This window comes from Herpailurus yagouaroundi, unplaced genomic scaffold (assembly GCF_014898765.1).
Source record: "Herpailurus yagouaroundi ecotype Mexico unplaced genomic scaffold, PumYag 198, whole genome shotgun sequence".
Classification (NCBI taxonomy): Eukaryota; Metazoa; Chordata; class Mammalia; order Carnivora; family Felidae; genus Herpailurus; species Herpailurus yagouaroundi.
In genome coordinates, this window is record NW_024412429.1 from 24,217,825 (window position 1) to 24,238,319 (window position 20,495).

Below are 20,495 nucleotides of genomic sequence, written 5' to 3' on the forward strand. Positions count from 1 at the left end.
AAGAAGGGAGAGGTAGACAGAACCATATTGTTGGAAGTTTCCTATATTCAACTAGAAGTCAGTCATTGTGGAATAGGTAAATTTTGATAGGTTAAAGTAGCATGCTATAGGGGCACCTGGGTGGCTCCATACGTTAAGCGTCCAACTTAGGCTCAGGTCATGATCTCACGGTCCGTGAGTTTGAGCCCCACGTCGGTCTCTGTGCTGACAGCTTGGAGACTGGAGTGTGCTCCGGATTCTAGGTCTCCCTCTCCCTCTGGCCCTCCCTGCCCCTCGCATTCTCTCCCTCTCCCTCAAAAATAAATAAACATTAAAAAAATGGTTTTTAAATAAATAAAAGTAGAGGTTCTCTTACATCCACCGCCTAAGAGTCGCATTGTAAGAAGCAACAACCTCTCCACCTCCTCTCTGCCATCTTCTCCGCAGCCGCAAAGCAACAACCTTGTGTGAATGCATCTCTATCCACATTGGCCAGGCTGGTGTTCAGATCAGCAACACCTGCTGGGAGCTCTATAGCCTGGAACATGGCATCCAGCCCAATGGCCAGATGCCAAGTGACAACACCATGGGGACGAGATGACTCTTTCAACACCTTCTTCAGTGAGACGGGTGCTGGCAAGCACGTGCCCAGGGCAGTGTTTGTAGACCTGGAACCCACAGTCATCGATGAAGTTCGCACTGGCACCTACTGCCAGCTCTTCCACCCTGAGCAGCTCATCACCGGCAAGGAAGATTCTGCCAATAATTATGCCCAAGGGCACTACACCATCGGCAAGGAGATCATTGACCTTGTCTTGAATCGAATTCAGAAACTGGCCGCCCAGAGCATGGGTCTTCAGGGCTTCTTGGTTTTCCATAGCTTTGGAGGGGGAACTGGTTCCAGGTTCACCCCCCTGCTGATGGAATGTCTCTTTGTCAATTATGGCAAGAAGCCCAAGCTGGAGTTCTCCATTTAGCCAGCTCCCCAGGTTTCCACTGCTGTAGTTGAGCCCTACAACTCCATCCTCAGTACCCACACCACCCTGGAGCACTCTGATTATGCCTTCATGGTAGACAATGAGGCCATCTATGACATCTGTGGTAGAAATCTTGATATTGAACGCTCAACCTACACTAACCTCAATAGGTTGGTTCGTCAAATTATGTCTTCCATCACTGCTTCCCTCATATTTGACGGAGCCCTGAATGTGGATCTGACAGAATTCCAGACCAACCTGTGCCCTTTCCCCCATCTACTTCCCTCTGGCCACATATGCCTCTGTCAGTTATGCTGAGAAAGCCTACCATGAACTGCTTTCTGTAGCAGAGATCACCAATGAATGCTTTGAGTCAGCCAACCAGATGGTGAAATGTGACCCTCGCCATGGTAGATACATGGCTTCCTGCCTGTTGTACTATGGTGACATGGTTCCCAAAGATGTCAATGCTGCCATTGCCACCATCAAGACCAAGCGTACCATCCAGTTTGTGGACTGGTGCCCCACTGGCTTCAAAGTTGGTGTTAATTACTAGCCTCCCACTGTGGTACCTATGGAGACCTGGCCAGAGTACAGAGAGCTGTGTGTGTGCTAAGCAACACCACAGCCATTGCTGAGGCCTGGGCTCGCCTGGACCACCAGCTTGACCAGATGTATGCCAAGCATGCCTTTGTTCACTGGCATGTGGGTGAGGGCATGGAGAAAGGAGAGTTTTCTGAGGCCCGTGAGGACATGGGCCCTTGAGAAGGATTATGAGGAGGTTGGTGTGGATTCTGTTGAAGGAGAGGGTGAAGAGGAAGGAGAGGAATACTAAAGTTAAAAATGTCACAAAAGTGCTGCTTTTACAGGGAAGCTTATTCTGTTTTGAATATTGAAAAGTTGTGCTCTGATCAGTTAATTTGTATGTAGCAGTGTATTCTCTAATATACAATTTCTGACCTATGCATTAAAACACAATGCTTCATTATAGATCCAAGCTGTACATTTCTCTCATGGATTTGAATAAAGTATTCCCTGTCTTAAGTGATAAAAAAATTAAAAAATAAAAGTAGCATTTATAATCCCTAGAGCCACCACTAACAAATTGGCAAGATATATGTTAAAAAGTAAATACAGGATGCAAAATATTTGCTCAACACAGAGAGAAGCAGGGAAAAGAGGAGTAGAGGAACAAAATAGAAATGAAACAAATAAAAATAACAACAAAGTGGCAGACTTAAAGTCCATAATAGACATAATTTTATTAAATGTGAATTGACCAAATACACAAAATAAAAGACAGAGAATGTGAAACTGGATTGAAAAGGCAGGACTCTATGCCATGTGGCCTAAAAGAGGCACCCTTAAATACAAAGATGCAAATAGGCTGAGAGAAAAAAGATAGAAAATAATGTGCATGCAAACAGCAAGCATAAGCAAACTGGAGTTGCTGTATTGATATAAGACAAAATAAACTTCTAGCCAAGGAATGTGACTGCAAAAAAAGTGAAACATTTTATGAAGTTGAAAGAGTCAATTCAACAATTGTAAATGCACATACATCTAATAACAGATCTCCCAAAACTGGCAGAAATAAAAGGAGAAATAGAGGAAATAAATTTAAAACCATAGTAGAACATTTTCATATTCCTCTCTCAGTATTCAATAGATAGGAAAATCAGGAAGAATATAGAAGACTTGAATGACACTATCAACCAACTAGTTGACACACACAGAAGACACCACATAAACCAAGAAGATCTACAATCTTTTTAAACATATATGGAGTATTTGCCAATACAGACCATAGGCCATACAACAACTGGCAATAAATTTAAAAGATTGAAATTGTACAAAGTGTGTTATTTAATAACAAAAGGAAACTTGAATTCAAACATAAACATATGTGGAAATTTGTCAAAATGCTATGAAATTAAATAATTTGGAAAGTAAATAAGTTTTTAGAAACCAAATTAACAAATTAGCCAAAAACTAAATCAAAAGGGGAAGTAGAAAATATTTTGAGATGAATGCTAGTGAACACACATAATAGCAAAATTGTAGAATGAAAATAAAGCAGGGCCAAAGGGAAATTTGTAGCAACCCATGCTTACCTTAGAAAAGAAGAAAGATCTAGAATCAATGATATAAAATTTTAACTTAAAAAGCTAATATAAAACCCTATCTAAATAGAATGATTGAAACAAAAAAAAGAGTGGGAATTAATGAAATAGGAGTAAATCAATAGGGAAAATATGTGAAACAAAAAGGTGGCTTTTTAAAAATTTTGATAAAATTGGTAAAACCCTAGCTCACCTGATCAATAAAAAAAGACACAAATTATCAATATCAGGAATGAAAGAGATGAAAGAGAGTTTTCCATAGATATTAAAAGGATCATATATGAAAAACCGTATGCCAATAAATTAATACTTAGATTAAATGGATAACTTCCTCAAAAGAAACTACTAAAATCTGACTCCAAGAAGGAACAGAAAATCTGAATGTCCCAGTGCCAATTAAAATACTGAATTCATAATTAAAATGCTTTTTACAAAAAAAATTCCAAGCCCAGATGGATTGGCTGATAAGTCCTACCAAACATAAAAGAAATAATATTAATCCTACACAAATGCTATCAGAAAATGGAAAAGGGGGATATGTACCAACTTGCATTATTCCTCTGACAGAAAAATCAGAAAGAAAAAAAAATTACAAGACAAAAAACCCTACAAATATTCCCCAGAAGTTCAGCTGCAAAAATCCTTAATGGCATCAGCCAATTAAATACAATGCGACACAAAGAGTGTAAGAGGGGGAACAAAATATTTGCATTTGAGATGAAGTATGTAAGTTGGAAAAATTCCAAATGAAAGGAAGAAACACGAAGAGCATCACTTTAAAGTCAGGTAGAGGCAGATTCACATTCTGCCTGCATTATAACTCTGGAAGCTTACTAAAACTCTGTGTACCAACTCTAAAATGGGGAGAAGAAAACTCACGTCATCGGATTGTTGTGAGAAATAAGTAATAGATAATGTATGAACACTACTTACAACAGACCTCAGGCTATGGAAGAAGTTCAATAAGTTTTAGATACAGAAATGAGGCTGAGAAAAGCGTGAGAAGGAGCACAGAATTAGAACAGCACGGCCCTGTTTTGGTAAAGACATTCTTCTTCTCCTGGATGACTCAACGTGAAGTAAGGGAATCAACTCTTGAGATGGGGAATAAGAGGCCATATTTTGAAGATTTTGCTAAGTAGAATGTGCATTTTATCCCACATCTATCAATGGATAGTTGAAGCAGGTTGCAAAATATTCAAAACTTTAAGAACAGTCTGACAAAGTGTAGATAATGGGTGGGAAAGTTAAGATATTAGTGTGTGCATATTTCAGTAGTTTGGGCGAGGAAACAGACCTTAAACAGAAGAGAGGGATCTTGCTTTCTGGGGACAAAGAAAGAGACAAAATGGTTCTGAGCCTGTATCTGGATAAACAGAAAGATGGTCATTATAAAATGAGATAGAGGAAGACGCGTAGGCAAAAAAAAAAAAAAGGTTCAATAAGACACTTATGATATTAAAGTGATCCGACTCTCCCTTTCTGGGTATAGTATGCTTTACAGACATGAGAACTTTCTGCTCTTTAAACAAGTCATTTAACTTGTCTAAGCTTCAGATGACTCATTCTTTATTGAAACAGAAAATGTAAAAATAGAGAGAGGAATTAACAAACCCCAGACATCATCACAGAATTGCTATATTGCAGTGAGGATAAAGACCTATGTCAACATGAATATTACTGTTATTACTCAAATGGCACATAATCTAGTCATATAGAGCATTTACTTAAGCCAGGATGTTTTCTGGTGTAGAGCATGCTTTTCTTATAGCCAAAGGCAGACTCTGTGTTGACAGGGTTCTCTAAAGTCATAGTTCAGGGAAGCAACCTTTGTTCTCATGAAAGAGAACACTTTGTTCTTTCTCCTCATCTCTTGACTTCAGAATTAAACACTGTGAAAATGACTTGCTCCAGGTTTAGGCCAACTCTCTTATGAATTAGAAGCAGGGGGTGGAGGGAAAAGAAGGAGAGAGATTTACAAAATACATGTGTTCACGAATCAGGAGATTAAACATTTGCAAAAATGACTGCAGTGCAAGGGAGTATGTGTGAATATCATGACATTGGTTGCTGAATCCTCCTGGATTTGATAGGAGAGAGGCACCATTTTGCTTCTGACTGGATCACACGAGAAAGACTTCAGGGAGAAAGTGGCATTAAATGAGCTCTTAAAAAAAAGTGAACATTCATACTAATCTCCCTTTTATAAAGCCTCCCCTTTTTTCCTTCTTTATCTTATACCATCTCCCCCATGCCTCTGATCCAGGGTACCTCGCGGTCTTTCTGTTTCTCTCTCTCCCCTCATCAAAATCCACCGCCAACTAGAAAGTTGAGAGAACCATAAGTAAGTGCTAAAACCAGAAGTGTTACAGCTGCCTTCTTCCCTGGGTACTTATAGTTCAACACATAGGGAACAAAATTGATAAATATCTAATGGTAAAATTTCAAAAATTGATAATATTAGCAAAGGTAATTTTTAGGAGAAGGCTTTTGCCAGCACCTGGGAAATCAGTTCTGTCTACCAATTTTAAGTGGCTCACAACCTGCAGCTACATTCTAGTGTGAGTCAGAAAAATATCACAATGGCAACTGGAATGTGACATTTGGGGGGGGGGGTGGTCATCCTTAAAAAGACCAAAAGAAAACAGCACCTTATTATTATACAGCATGCCCATGTCCATACAGAACTCGAATAGTTTATAAGAGGATGTGAAAAAAAAAACAACAAAAAACTGTAAAGGCTTTCGCTTGGATTGTGTCTGGAGCACTACAAGGTCAAAACAAAACAAAACAAAACAGAAACCATTTACGTACCTCCCAGGTATACAGAAATGCACATCACGGACACTTGCTTTTTGAAGTGTTGACAAACCTGAATGTTAACTTGGTAGCTATGCCCCACAGTTGTTCACGGCCAAGTCGTTATTAAATTCCTCCTTAAAATATCCCACGGGTTGAGTGAAGGGAATATTTTGATAAGTGCCTAGAATTCCACTAGAAATTTGTATACTGTCTCTGTACTTGAGGCTAATAAAGATATGCCCTCTGGAACTTCCCTAAATGTGGTTTCTATGAGGTTTCCTTTTGTTTCCTTTTATTCTGTTTGCAGGAAACTTTTTTTTAGCCACCTGGACGTCATAGCAGCATGTGTTTCTCTGCATTCCCGTAAATGCGTTTGCCTAATGGCTAATTAATAAATCAAAAGAATACCTAATTTCCCTCCCTCGAGGTAGGAGTTTCTACCAGAAATGTTCGCTGAAACATGTGGTTTTAAAATTTTTTATGCATGAAAAACAAGGATCTGGTGGGTGGTCGGTACAAGTCGGTGGTCACAATGGAAACCAGAGCAAACTGAAAAGCATCTTGTTTCTTGTAGGAAACACGATGTATATACTTAGAGATAAAAGTATGTAAAGACCCAGGTTGGGCAGGGAGCTTCTACAGAAAATGTAAAGGGGTGCGTGGGTGGCTCAGTCGGTTGAGCGTCCAACTCTTGGTTTCAGCTCAGGTCATGATCTTATGGTTATGAGTTCGAGCCCCGCATGGGGCTCTATGCTGACAGTGTGGAGCATGCTTGGGATTCTCTCTTTTTCCCTTTTTTCTGCTCCCCGCCTGTTCGTGCTCTCTCTTTCTCAAAATAAATAAATAAACATATATATATATGTATATTTCTAAATATCCTATAAAGTAAATTTAATGTTGTCTTAGAACGAAGTTTTTAGTCGTTTGGCTTAAAAGGTAAATGACAACAACAGGTGATAGAAAAAAGCATGAAATGTCATCGAGCTAAATCAGTAAATCAGTGAAAAATAAATTACTGATAAAAGGGGAATAATGAACTTGTTTTTTAAAAAATAAGAATGCTGATATGGGTATAAATCATCATCCCAGGAGAATTCTGCCTGGATACAAAGATGTGAAACCCCTGACGACCTGTTGACTTTTTTGTTTTTCTGTGATTGATTATTTATGTTTACTGCTGAGTTAGAGTAAGGAGCCAGAGCTCTGACTTCTGCTGCCTCAGAAGCTCCTAACTAAGAAAAAAAAAAAGAGAAAGGTATAAATGATCCCAGAGCTACTAAAGAGGCAGCCTCTCAAATTGCCCATAATATACTGAAAAGTTATGTGGGGGGTGGTTCATGGAGATCCTGAGGTTTCTGAAACAGAACACGAATGACAAGTAATGACCATCTCTGGGACCACTCTGATCTCTGTTCCATGAACATTCTGAGCTAAAACAGTTGGATACATATTCAAGTTTGATTCGCTTTAGAAAAGAAAAAGCCCAGAACAACATTGAGTTCTCTGACTCCTCAGATATAATTCTTTCCCATTTCTTCCTTTCTGTGGAATTCAATTGTTAGTGACTGACATCCCATGAATGCACTTAGCAGATGGCCAGCTTCTTTGGAAAGCTGAAAAGAAGTGAAAGATGTGATTCATCTGGATGTATGAATGGGATAAATGTGAAAAGGGTCAGGGGGAAGGAAACATACTTCTAGGCAAAGACACTATCATCAAAAAGTATTGCAGTTGATATAAGTAGGAAATATGAGATATACCTGGCTAGAAGGCACATTCTAAGAAGAATAGAGAATGATGAACCCCGCATTTTATGGAACATTTTAAAACAGGGGAAAGATATTATGAGTCTTGCCTGAGAGGTCTTTGACTTCTTCCAGTTCCTTAGAAAGTAAAATACACATTTTACCTCTCTCCTTTGACCTATCATCGATCGATGCAGTAACAACTACAATATAACTAACATGTTGTAGCTACCAGGAACTGTTCTATGTGTTTTATATTCATTACACATTAGTCGGGGATTATTTGCACTTTATACTTTAAAAATCAGAGACTCAAAGAAGTCAAATGATTTATCTAAAGTTGTACACCAAGTAGATAATGAAGATTCAAATGTAGATTCTCTGACACCAGCATCAGCTCTTAACATTTCCTTTTCCCTAGATAACCATAATTGTTCTCAGGAGCTTCACAGGATGTGTTAAGGGTTACTGACAGCCAAGAATAAACATGGTATATATTTCTGGAATATCCATTTACCCACTAAAAAAAATCTGAAAAAAAATCACAGATATATTAAAAATAACGTTAATTTTAAAAATAAATGAAAAAAGTTATCAAACCTCGGTCTTTAAGGTGATGAGACAAAAAGCTCTCTAAAGGCCTGAGGTATAAGGGTGGCCAGTTTAGATTTCTTTCTAAGTCAACATGACTGCACATAAACTTTGTTTAAACCATAAGCCTGATTTATGAGCACCAAGCATACATTGTGCACCTGTTTGTAAATGAGTAGCCTAAAGGAAAACCATCTTGGTCTTAAGATATTGATCAATATTCCCACTCCCTGCATGCCTTGCCTTAAATCTTGTGATTCCTGCTCGTATGATAATCTATAATCTTTTGAGCTTTTACAAGATGTAAAAAGGTATATACCCCTGTAAAAACTGTTCATTCCCCAGAGCACTTTCTTCCTTGTGAAGATTGTGTTTCCTGAGCAGCTATCTTAATTTGGACTAGAATAAAACTCTCCTAAAATCTCTACAAGTTTTATTCATTTTGCATTGGCAAAGGAAAACTTCAAGGGTGATTGATCATTAAAGAAAAATTCAGGCTTTCTTCAAATTGCTTACTACAGTGGATGGATGTTGGTGTCCACTCCTCAGCACCCATTCACTCTTTTTTTTCCTTGGATATTTACATCTCCGAAGTTTCCATAGCCTTTCATTGTTTGCAGTCTTGGAGCTATCACAAAACAGTGTGCCCTCCCTGACTTGCCAAAAGGTTAGCAGAAAGCCTTAGCTATGCTAATGAGCTTTTGTCTTCTAAGGATTTTGACTCTTGAGCCTAAAGTCAGAAAAGATTGTTGGAGCTTACACCTTCTAGTTTGGGTGGTTCACTGATAAAGGCAATAGGGTTTTTATGGCCACAAGGACCCCTGGAGCTAACTGCTTCTTGAACTTTCTTACCCTAGGTCTTATACTTCTTTAATTCTATGATCTCACTCAGCAACTTACAATAAATTCCCTTTTACTTAAATTGTCCAGAGTCTGTTTACTCTGCTTGCAACTGAAGAACCCTGATGAAGGTACCATTTTCCCCTGTGCAGCTAGAACACTGGTTAATATAAAAACAAAACAAAACACGATTTAAACACATCTTGCCCATGATGTACAATGTGATGTGATGTGTGTGTGTGTGTGTGTGTGTGTGTGTGTGTGTGTGAGAGAGAGAGAGAGAGAGAGAGAGAGAGAGAGAGAGAAATATCTCTATATAGATTGAAATAGTAACAGAGGTTCAGATCAGGGAGAAGTTATCAGTCTGGTATGAATGACCTTTTGGCTTTTTTCCAGTTCCTGAGAAAGTAAAAGACATAAAATCAATGAATATATCCAGACACTCTTGTCTTACTTTTCTTGGGCCTCTGTTAGAACATGTAGCCCTCTTTGTTCTATAGCCACAGGTCCACACTGGATGCACATCGAGTTTGCCCAATAGAAAGTAAGCCCTTGTCCATAGGATCTATGACTCATTCATCCCTCAGTCTACCATTCCAGGGGACAGGATGCACAGTGCTTAGAGGTTCCTACATACAGCATTGTTGCCTGGAATTATATAATTTGCACTTGGAATTGTAGAAATAGATTACTGAAAGAGATTTAAAGATTATTTATTCAGGGCTTTATTAGCAAAGAAATCAAAGGCTAGAATACATAAAGTGATTGCCCTAGGTGATCTAGAAAGTTTGAGACAAACTTGGCCTAAAAGTCCAGATCTCTTGACTTTAAATCCAAGTAACCCTCCCACTTCTGTCTCATGGCCACACTTCATCATCTAGGAGTCTAAATGCATTTGACTTGATATTAAGTCAAAACAAGCCTTGCAAGTTTGTCTTAGGGAAGAGTCATTTCAAGTCTACTCAACGGAAATATAAGCTCCTAAGTCAGGATATATGCCTTCCTCTTCTCTTTGTGAGAAGCCTGCTGGGAGTACAAGGGGAGTCAATAAAATCTCTGTTAGGTATGTGCATTATGGACTTCATCCTGACACCTGAAGAGCTGAGGAAGGACTTGGCCATTAGAATATAGCATACATGAATCAGAAGCTACTTAAAAGGGATTCCTCTGGCCTTTTGGAGCAAACTAGTTGCAGGCAGCCCTTTGATCTATTTTCCTCCCACATCAGGCTGACTTTCTTAACATCTGGCAGCCACCTTCTCATTTCCCCAGATTTTTGTAGATCACATGGAAATACTGATGTCTGGGTCTCAGTTCCCACCCAAGAAAGGCATCTTTGGGGATAGACTTTGCAATTTATAATTGAACAATCTCTGAATTAAGTGAAATTCATACAAATCCACTTGAGCTTACCAACATATTTAGAAAAGAAGGATGTTACCCCAAACACTTTCCTGATGAACAATTGAGCTCTTCCCATGTCTTGGCATTGAAGAGGGAGCCATGTTTTCTTAGACAAGCATGCTTTTTAGAGATGTCTGACACATATTTGATCCACTCACATAACTAAGAGCTTTTCTGTTTTGGTGGCCTGGCTGAAGAAGAAAAGGAACAACAAACTTCACATGGAAAATTGAGATGGAGAGTTATCATCACTGTCTGCAAACATGCGTTTTCTGCATGGCTAAGATTAGAATAGCACCAAATCATTACAGGGCTGTTATTTATGAAGAAATTATTTTTTCCAGAAGAAATAGAACCATCTACAGAGAAATTATGACCTTTTAGGCAGAAAAAATGAGTAGGAAGCAGTTTTTAAAAAGAGTCAGAATGAGTGCCCTTGGCAATGAAAGTTAAATAATAACGTCTTGACCTAGGTATGCCTAGTTCTGTTCCAAGGTATGCCTACTGTTACAAGTAGATTCACTCAGCTGCCTGGATTACTACGGAACACTGTGCTATGATTTTAAGTACATTATTTCATTAATTCTCAGTTACTCCATGAATAGATATTAGCATTATCCTCACTGTGCAGATGAGAAAATTTAGGTTGAAATCACATAGCTAGAAAGTGATGGGACCAGCTTTTGAATCCAAATCTTGTCTGCCTCCAAAGGGCATCTTTTGACCCATATACTTTACTTCCATACCCAAAGAAATAACAGCAGGTCCTAGAAAAGAAGGGATCAAAGAATATTTTCCTCAGGAAACAATCTTCATAGCATCAGAAGAGATAAACACTTAGAATTCCCTCCTCAGAAGGCTGAATGCCTGCTGTGAGTGAAACAAGTCTGGCTACACATGTAAGCCCACAGATCAGAGCTACTTAACCAAGTACACAAAATAGTGACTCATTTGTGGCCGTCACAGCACTTATGCAACTGTAGACACATAAAGCAATTTCACAGAGCTCCTTAAATTAACATGACAATGATACATAGTGCAAAATATATAGTCTCTGGCATTGGATAGATTTAGGGATAGATTCTGTTTTTCCCACTTATTGACCAAGGTGACATGTTACAATTCACTTAACTTTTCTGAGCCTGTTGGTTCATTTGCAAAATAACAGTAATAAAAATAATAATATGGGCATTATTTTTAGGATTAAATGAGAAAAGTAAAGCTTCAGGCATCTCTCACTTTTGTGACGACTCTGTTCTTTTTCACTGGGTAGTTCTTATTTTACAACAGTCCACAGCCTACAGTCAAATTCTAATCCAAAAGCAGGACAGACACAAAAGGGACATGCTGAGAATTCAAAGAAGAGAAAGATGACGGTTGGGTCCTTCGATGTGTACAGCTTTGCTCTTTCACCCTCAAACCCCTGGACATGGTGTAGCGGGCGTGGTCTGCTCTGGCTGACATTCATTGTGGACCCCCCCCCCCCACCCCGTTGTCTGAATCTTAGGGGCAGGCATTGATCTCATGGGAGGTGTGACGAGAGGCATGTTTAGAGTCTGTGTCTATGGTAACAACAACTGCAACAATAATAATAACAATAAAGTATCTGTGAAATTCTTTAGCCGTATTCTTACTAGTTGAAAATCCTATTTTGGATTCCAGAGCCTGGTCCAAACTGATAAATTCGTATGGGCATGAGAGTGTTCATTGTCTTTCTCTGGCCGTATTCCCTTTTCTGTCTTGTCCCCAGTAGTTCACTTCTTTCTCTACGTTTGAGCTAAGAATTGGGAATTCCATCTGGTTTTCCCTTTGATGGAGCTGGAAGAGTGAGTACTTTCAGGTCCTGTGTGTATCTGGAAGGGGTGACAGAAACTGATCCTTCCTGAAATACTCTACCTAAAATAGACGTATGTCTTCAGACATATGTCTCCTTGGCCTCTTACAGCTTTTCTGGTACATCACTATGCCAAGACCTCTGGCACTATTGTTCCATTTACTAAAGAGTGATAAGATGGCTTGTTTTGTTTACCCTGACCTGGCGTAGGTCAGGGCCCCTGGAGGAGGGTAGGGAAGCTCCCTGAAATACGGTAAGTGGGGGACAGAACGCCTCCTGTCTCCTCTGTATATAATTAAATAGTTTATAAAGTAATTTTGCATAGTGGGATCAATGGGCAATCAGAAAGTAAATTTCCTGAAAACACAGACTTCACATAATTCCTATAAAAATATAGGAAGGAAAATATATATCATGTTATAGAGTGACAACGTAACGTACACTTTGCTTTTATAACATTGCACGAAACCATTTGTGACATTTTATGCATTTTTAAAAAGCATCGTATTTCTTGAAATGAAGACAGTTGTATACTATTTTCTGTTTTGCTACATTTGTCAAGATTAGAAATCAAATTGAATGTACGTCTTTCCTTCAAGACACACTATTAATAGTGATTTTTCCTAAATATATTATAAGATGATCATTCACTGAGGTTTGGGAGCTACACCAAATGTTTCAGAATGTAAAATGTGAACGGTAGGGGGTTTACCTGGTTTTACCCCCGTTGTATCTCAGCTACCAGTGCAGCAGGCACTTACAAAGTTTTATGGAATTAACCAACAGTTTATAAAAGGGCACTTCTGTGCCTATGATAACAATCTCTATCTCTGACCACATATTTCTCTCTATTGTAACCAAATCTTTTCCATCTCCAGCCTTTCCCTCAGTCTTTACTTTCCCACTCCTCCCACCATATTCTTACTTTACTGCCTATCCTCTACCATCCAACACACATACACATCCATCCCCAACCCACCCTCACACACACGCATGCACACTTCTCTACATTATTCCCGAGCTCTGTCTGGAGATCTGAGAAATTTGCTATGTTATTCTCTGTCTATTGACAGAATTTGGGTGCCCATAAGCTAACAGATTTCAATGTACATGGCAGTGATGATTTTATGGGGTGTCTTCTTCAAAAAGTAGAACTTTCTCTATAATTTTTGTATTTCTCTGATTTAGTTGTAGTGAATGGAATGTTAAGGCAAGGCCACAATGAGTTTCCCAATGTGAGGGCCCCAGTTGGGATGGTCATAACCACTTAAGTACAGTTGGTTGACAAAGTGAGAAGTAATCTAGGAAAAACAACTCATATGCCCATAGTTTTTTTTTGTTTTCCACCTAAAAACTCTCTTTTTTACCCACATAAGATAAAATCTACAGTAGGGTTGTTTCTCAATTTTTAAAATATCTTCAAACATGTCATTTAAAAATAGCTATTTGAGCCTACATTCCCTTTATGGCACCCACCAGAGAGTGGTGAGGAAAGGATTTAAAAAGAACATTTGCTCTCAAATGTGTTTTACTTAAAGTACATGATGGCAGCTCTTCTCAACCAGCATGAGCTGCTTGTGTACCAGGAGATATTGATTCCTTCACCACTCTGGGGGGCGAGAGCCCTGGGGATGGTCATTTCTGACCAAGAGCAGATTTGTCTGGATCTTCTCAAATGGTAAGTGGTGACACATTGCTTAGTGGCACACCTCCCTGTCTCTGCAGGTGACAAGCATCCAGCACTTCCCATCCCTCAGTGATACGACTGGTAAACCAAGATCATCGGGAAGTTGTCATACCACTTGGACAACTCCATTAGCAACCAGCTTCAGAGAACGCCACTGCCCATCATGTTCCTCCCGTGGGGAAGCCGTGGGATGACCTTATGTGCCAGGTGCCCCAGGGACAGGTGACAGGCCAAGGTCAGCTGATGTGAGGAAGCTTGGCCAGATCCCCCGGCAGCAGTAGCACCAGGTGGTGGTGACTCCAAGCCTGTGTGCTCACTAATCAGGACACATGGTCATAGTACATTTACCCACAAAAGAAGAAAAAGAGACATTAGTTTCTTTAGTAAAATTTCAACTTTTGTAAGTTTTGGAGTGGGTAAACAAGAGGTTGTAATACTTCTATCACTGCTTTGTGAACCAAGTATTTCTTCATCAGAGATAAGGAATTCCATGTTGCTATTTTAAACTGACTTTGAAAAGTTACACTCAAAAAAGCAAGTTCAAGTTTCACGTGAAATATTTTGGAAATTTTAATTTTGACGTTGTATACTTCTTGTCTTGGTAGATTTGCATGTTGAAGCATATATGTATGCTACATAATTTTAAAACAAAATTTAAATTTAAAAAAGTGTTTCTAAATATCAAAAATTATCTTAAAAAACAAGTAAATCTACTTTGCATTTATTAATGCCACGAGTGTGCCAAGTAGAAATATTTCAAATTACTTTAAAATACAGAAATTCATGTAGTTTTAGTAGGTTATCAAGGGACAGAAGAGCTGCTAAAATGCTTCGTTCTTTCAATAATTACATTGTTAGCAGTAATGATGTCATTATTCTGAGAGTGTTCTGTGAATCACATGTATTAAATCAAATGAGTAATTATGTGATATTCAGATTTCAGCATCCCATTATCCTGTAAAACTAGAATTCTTGGTTTGGAGAAAAGAGACAAAAACTTAAGATAGTTGAGGATACCTAAAACCCATACAGTTCTGAAATTGCATTGAAATAATTGTGCCAGAATTAATTTACATTTTTTTGTAGCTCTGTTCACTGAAAAGGCCTAGAAATAGTGAGTAGTAGAAAAGCCTGACCCTGAGTTATGGTCCCTGAGTGCTATTTTTCACTAAAAAAGAATCTTATCTTAAAGATATATATAATTCCTAGGTCTGGGACAGAAGTATATAAGATGAGCCTGGAACATGTTATCATAGCAGAGGAATGAACCTATGAAAGGCTGGAATTGGGTCAAAAGGACTCAGGTTCTAACCTAAAGCGGTCCCACCAATCAAATGTGGGACATCTATTAGGATGATGACTACAATGGGTGAAAACATATCATATATGCTTATATCCATGAGTTCTAGTAATTCTGGGAACCAAAAACAACCCAATGTTTGTCACTAGAGGATGCTGTGGAACTGATTGGTTATTACAAGGATGGTAAATAAAGGAAAAAAGTTGAATGTGTGCTCTGCCTTTCCTATAAAATAGATGTCACTGTACAACCAAATCATAGTCAAGAGGAGTTTCTCTTTATAGATGGGTTCCAGGCAGGCAATGGAAGTAAGAATGACATTGTAACCTGTCATGACCTAATGAATCAGGTCCTTGAGTATCACTGGCTGTAAACATCACAAAAAGAAGGAGAAGCACTAATTACGTGCCTCTTTATGGAAGAGCATGACACCAATAAAATGGTCTTCAAAACTATCAACATGAATCTGGCCATGCTGCGTGCTTATTTATAGGAAATACATGTTAAACCGCACCACAGTGTGTTATAATCTGCAAAAATAACCAGGTATCTGCAACAAATAAATTGGACAACAACAACAAAATAAATAGAACTAGAAGGAGAAATCTCAGTATAAAAATATACATAAAAACAATGGTACACGGTAAAACTGACTGGGGAAAAGAAAAGTCACTGATTTGTAATATTTGCCAATTTTCCTGGTAGAAAAATTCAAAAACTACAAGACCTCTTCAGTATCATGTTGACTTCTCTGAGTCTTTTGCCTTTCCATATGAACTCAGTACCAAAGCACTATTGCAAGTCAGGTTTAGGTAGTAAGCGATGAAACTCAGCCTTGTACAGGCTTCCCAGCTCCTAGAAAACCCAGAGGAATGGGGGAAAAAAAGACAGTGAAGGCAATGACTACCCTAATACTCTTCACACATTATCATTCTTCTCAGGACCCCCTCATTTTGGAGAAAAGGATGTATGCCTTAGGGACTGCCTGCCCTATGGTCTTGCCCTGGCATTATAGGAGACACCAGAATAGTGGTTCTCAACTTTGTACACAAAAATCAGTATACCACTAGTATACCACTAGAGCTTGTGATTTGCCTATGGTCTGGAGTGGGATCAGGGTATTCACTTTTTTTTTTTAAATCTCTTCAGGTAATTTTAACGTACAGCCAGAGTTGAGAACCACCGTGCAGAGAAAATCCCTCTGCAAAATAACTGATGGGTTAAAGCAGATTCCGTACAGTGTGCTTCAAAGGGATTAAGAGAGTTTGAGATACTTATTCCCTCAGTCCTCTGAATTACTTGGGCCCCTGAACCTTTGCCTGGAGCAGCCTCCATTATTTTCCATAATGTGCTGCCAATACATTATCCTTTTCTATGTGTGCCCAAACACACACAAAAAAGCCTGGGAAATGTGAATGTAAATGAGAGCAGAGCCTTGTTTCCAGAGAACACTAGAAAATGCCCACTTGTTACCAGGGCAAGGAGAGAGACACAAAACGGGCAGATCTCTTCTTTCCCAGTGGGGATCATAAAAACAGTCCTGCAGTGGGAAGCCTATTTGACCAAGCTCCAGCTGTTGCTCCCATCACACCCCACATCTCCACCCCCTGGTTCCCTCCCAGCAAATGGCTGAGCACCGCAGGGGCATCAGGGCCAGCCATTCCTACCTGGCGGGGTCTGCTGTGATGGGTAGCTTTGTCCCAAGATCCCTCCATTGGCCTGGCCAAAATCTCAGAACTCTGCTGTAGTCTGACACTCTCTCCCCACCCCAGTCCTCCTGCCCTCACTCTTTCCTTCACAGAGGTCAGATGGAAGGTTCTCACATCCTCCCCTATTCCCTTCCCTTTAACCTTCAGAAGCATGCCCCCCCCCCCCAAAACTCTCTTGCACTCCTAATTCCATTTTGGCATCTGCTTCTCAGAAGTCTAAAACTAACACACTCCCAATTAGCACATTAGTGAGAATCAGTACATCAGACAGAGTAGCTGTTTCCTTGGAAAATAGAAAAAGCCCAGCTTTGAGAGATCAGATAAGAAAATACATTTCTAGAGAAACTAAAGGAAGTCCTATTCAATTGGTTCAGGAAAGAGATCTTCAGTTATGAATAGGGAGACCAGAGTTTCAGGAGGTGTCCAGCCCTAAATATAAGGAGTGAGTTGGAAACAAAGAATTAGAGCCACAACTCCAGAGGAGAGTATTATAAGTGAGTTACTGGAAAGGATGTGGGCTTATAAAGTGGGGGCCATGCATTCATTTAGTAATTAAGGAAAAAACATTTGAATGTCTACTCTATGCTAGATACATTGAATATTATTGCTGAAAAGAAAAACAAAAATCATGGTTCCTTCCTGGTGGAGTTGCAGTGTTATCGTGGATACTAAAGGTTAACTCCCTACTTCTCAGTCTGGCGTGGGGGCAACCCTAAATTTCACTTCTCCGACTGCCCTGCAGTTGGGATGTTTTACTCTCCTCTGCGCTGTTAATGCAAAAGATTTTTCTTCCCTATCTGCTAGTATTTTTCTAACCCAGAGTCAACCTTGAACTAAGTCTATTGTGTAACAATTTTGTTTGGATATCTGCTTTTGTAAGTATACTTTGAACTTCATGAGGTCTCCAGACTCCAACATAGTACAAGGTACCTAACAGGAATTCGATAAACAAATGCTTACTAAGCAAAAAGCAAGACAGGATATTGAAAGACATAGCTTTTAGGAGCAGCAGTGCTCAATGTATGTTCCTGGAAACACTTACCAAGTAAGAGGGTCTGAACTAAGTGGAGGATCACACAGTCTTGCACAGTAAATCTTTCTCTTGAAGAACAATCAATCAGATTAACAAAATAGAGGCTCTGAGAAGTCCTGTAATGAAGAAAAATTAATTCGTTTAATCTGAATTTTGCTAAGTTTAGTGTATTACTATTTACACAGATCTGTAAATTCATCCAGAGGCAGTGAACAGTGATCTCTTTTTAGATACACAGTTTTCACATATAAAACCACCCTTATGTTAATATCTTTAGCCTTCTCATAGCAATGCTCTGACTGCTGTATCATATTTTATTGATCATCATTTTTTCTAAATTATAATTTCTCTACATTAACTATTCTCCTTGGTAGATGCACTGCATGGAAGAACAGGACAGTATCTGCAAGATCAAACATTTACGTGAAGAATGTCAAGATGAGGGAGGTTGGGTCTTTTCAGTCAAATGAACAGGAGAGAATATAGCTGTATCATTTAAAGTTATATGAAGAAGGGTTTTCTATCTAGCATGTTCTAATCATTCTTTTTTAATATTTTCATTACACTTCTGTTAGCATTTTATTTGTGTTTATTACTATTAGGATTCGGATTAGTAAGAAGGGAAGTTGACCGGGGAACTGCACACACAAAATAGCTTCAGTACAAAATTTTAATAACAAACCAGTATCTTGGAATGTACTCATTCTTCCCGTCTCAGAGCACACAATTAGACTGAAGTGAGCCCACGCCTGTGCACTTTTATAAAGACTGGGCAAGAACGATCCCCACGAAGTGGCCAAGAGCAGCCAAGGCAATTAACCCACCATTAAAAGTTGTGATGTGTCTTCGATGATTTTTTTTCATTTTAATACTTCTCTGTGTTAAGGATAAGGAAAGTAAGAGAGTGTAGCTTAGTATTTCATAGTAAGAATTAGAAACAGATAAACTTGGATTCAAATATTAATTTCACCATTTATTAGTTGTTGCTTAATTAGTCATGTGAACAGTTAGTGGTAAGAGTACAAATTGCTACCTTGTATTTTTGCTAAAACTGTAAAGAGTTTGTCAGTATATTTAAAGATGAACGTGAAGTATAGATATGAGCCATTTTGTTGATATATAGCAATAGTGGTTTCATTTATTATTATTCATGATTCTGTATTTTAAAAGATAAAATTTTGGCTTCCATATTTTCTAGGGCAACGATCAGGGATGTTTATACATAAACCTTTAATTATGGGAAAATTTTTGTAGATCAGTAGAATTTGTAGTACAATGTAGTATAGCACAGAGTAGAGAAGAATGCTCCCTGAAAGTAACATAGAATACTTTCCATGACAAAATAATGTTGAGGGGCGCCTGGGTGGCTCAGTCAGTTGAGCGTCCGACCTCAGCTCAGGTCATGACCTCACAGTTTGTGGGTTCAAGCTCCAGGTCAGGCTCTGTGCTGACAGCTGGGAGCCTGGAGCCTGCTTCGGATTCTGTGTCTCCTTCTCTCTCTGCCCCTCTCCCGCTTGTGCTCTCTGTCTTTCAAAAAGATTTTGAAAAAAAATGTCTTAAAAACAAAATAATGTTGAATATCTTCAATTACCTATAAAAATATCTAAAGATACCTGACATTTTATAATTTGATTTTGGACTGAAAGAATTTTGCCCACCAACTCTTCCCAGAAGCCTGCCTCAACCTGATGGCAAACCTTTATTTCATTAACAATAAGTAAATTTTCAATTTTGAAAATTTCACAGTTTCCACTTCAAACACAGAGAAGTGCATAGAAGCTACTAGAACACATGTGTACCCAATGCTGATAGTAAGCATTCGTAGTTTGCCATATTTGTTTCAGGTCTGTAAACTAAAATTTCCTCCACCCCCTCTCCTTTTCCCAGCTCACTTGCCTGAGGCAACCCTTACCTGAAAGTTGGGAGTTTTCTGTCCGGACGTTTTCATGTGTTTAGCACATTTGTATGTCTCTGCAAACAATACGCACTGTTGTTTTTTTTCTACTTTAAAGTGTTGAATAAGTGGTGGCATGCCAAACATACTCCTGCGACTTTATCTGTTTCTCAGCGTTTTATGTTTTACTTTATCTATGCTGATCTATACAGCTGTTTTTTAATTCAATGACAGTGTAAATTATATTGAATGAAGAAAGCACTTGGTTATTTTTCTAGGATTTAAAAAAATATTTGATACGTACTACAGATCTAATTTCATCTTTGTCTCCCACAGTATTTTGCCCTGAAGCCACTTATTAAATACCCTTGTTTCCCTACCGATCTGCCTTCTTGCTCCCTTCCGTGGGTCTTCCAGAACCTTATTCTCTCTACCTTTTCATTCCTCAGCCATTTACAACAGAACCGCACTGACCTATAAAATGGGAGCCGCTAGCTACCTGTAGCTATTTCCATCTAAATTAGTTTAAATTTAACTAAATTAAGGGGCACCTGGGTGGCTCAGGCAATTAAGTGTC

General features: G+C 38.8%; 1 pseudogene; it reads left to right on the top strand.

Moving 5' to 3' along the window:
* The first annotated feature begins 521 nt into the window (after window positions 1-521).
* LOC121013375 (tubulin alpha-1A chain-like) lies at window positions 522-1,899 on the top strand (annotated as a pseudogene).
* The last annotated feature ends 18,596 nt before the right edge of the window (window positions 1,900-20,495 follow it).